Source organism: Coregonus lavaretus (assembly GCF_964263955.1).
Source record: "Coregonus lavaretus genome assembly, chromosome: 11".
In the NCBI taxonomy this organism is placed as follows: Eukaryota; Metazoa; Chordata; class Actinopteri; order Salmoniformes; family Salmonidae; genus Coregonus; species Coregonus lavaretus.
Window position 1 is genome coordinate 27,535,807 of NC_139998.1, and position 1,665 is coordinate 27,537,471.

The 1,665-nt window shown below is 58.3% G+C and overlaps 1 pseudogene across 1 annotated transcript; it reads right to left on the bottom strand.

The window, feature by feature from the left end:
- Window positions 1–249: 249 nt before the first annotated feature.
- LOC311137500 (proline-rich transmembrane protein 4-like) lies at window positions 250–1,657 on the bottom strand (annotated as a pseudogene). The gene has a single exon. The product of its transcript is annotated as a proline-rich transmembrane protein 4-like (transcript).
- Window positions 1,658–1,665: the final 8 nt, after the last annotated feature.

Consider the following 1,665-nt stretch of genomic DNA (forward strand, 5'->3'; position numbering starts at 1 on the left):
ATTTTCTATGTGTAGAATCCCCATAAACTGTAACTGATAGTTAGTTCTGCCTCTGTACACATCTGTTATACCAGTGAAAAGGCTGCTTGATCTGAATGCTAACATCACTCAAGCACTAAGTGTAGCATATCAGTTAAGTCCTTAGATATCCCAAAAGGTCACTATATAATCTCTGTGCATTATAAATGTAATATCCTTCTGTCCTTGTGGCACATAGATGACGCATGGTTCAAACCCAGTAGCATCTGCCTACAGGTCAATAGTGTCACTGCACACGCTAAGAGCATCGATCTGTCGGCACACGTTGACGAATTCCGCTTGTACGGCCATATCCCGTTCCAGCAACCTGCTTTCACTCAGGTCCTCTCTGCCCTCCAGCCGCCCCTCCCCCCGACTGTCCTGCGAGGCCGAGCTGAGGGTGCGGTAGCGTCTGTGATAGGAGAGGTGGGGGAGTGTCCTGTGCAGGCTGCTCTGGGAGGGCTGCCCTCTGGTGGTGTGGGGGTGTGACCATGCCCCTCCTGCCCCCGAGCTGGAGAACAGACCCTGGGAAGACCCACTCAGGGACTCATGGCACAGATAGCTGGAGTTACTACCTCTCCACCAGCACTCAGGGGGAGAGCAGGGATCGCCGTGGCCTGGGAGAATGCACCTTGGCTGGGGTGGCCGTGTAGGAGACATATCCACATCTCCACAGGAAGAGCTCCGGTAGAGGGGGCTGTCGGCTGAGCTGTTTCCAGGCCGTGAGGCACTCTGGCTGTGGTGGGAGCCAGGGGAGTTCAAGGAGAGGCTGGAAGAGACGTGGAGCAGCCTTGGGGGGCTGAAAAGGCTGTGGGGGAACAGGGTCTCGCTGTACAGGGCCTGGTCTATGCTGCGAGACAGGTCAATGGGAGAGGGGGGGCGCAGGTCCACTGTGGAGTCAGTGTCCAGACATAGACTACCCTGGGAGGAGCCCTGGGACTCAACCCCAGCTTGAGGCCTCCCTGGTGGGCTTGGAGAATCAGGGAGGTTGGGGTGTCTGGAGGTTTTGGTCTGGCTAGGGTGGGGGTTAGGGTTAGGATGCAGGTTCAGTCCGTTTGAGGGGGGTTCCTTTAGTGTGTCGAGGGGGAGGGCTTCGGACTGGCGCTTACTGATGACATCACACACCATCTGCTTCTCTTTCTGCCCAAGGGACCAGGGGTAGTGAGGGTGGAGGATGGGAGAGAGGGGAAGTGGGTGGCTAGGCCCTCCTGCGGGTGAGGCACAGGTCAGCCGCTCCCAGGACCCCGGACGGGTGTTGGTGTTGGGTTTAGTCCGGGAGGAGGAGTTAGAGTTGGAGCAACAGAAGAGGAGGGGCTGAGTGCCGATGATTGACAGGGACAGACACACCCCCACCTCACAGAGCCTGCAGCCCAGCTGGTACGCCCACCAAGGCCAGGGCTGGAATCCTGCCCCAGCACTCACCCCTCCGAGCCCTAATGCATGTAACATCCCATACAGCTGAAGCCCCCCCACAACCTAACAGGCACAGAGCCCCTCCCACCCCAGCCCCTGCCGCCCTGCTCCACTCCTCAGTCTCAGCGAACGGGCACCGGGACGGCCGCCCCAACAGAACTGAGGATCCTGTTACCTCTCCCTCACCATCACTCAGCCGTTGGATGTGTTTGGCGTCTTGTCGTACAAGGCAGT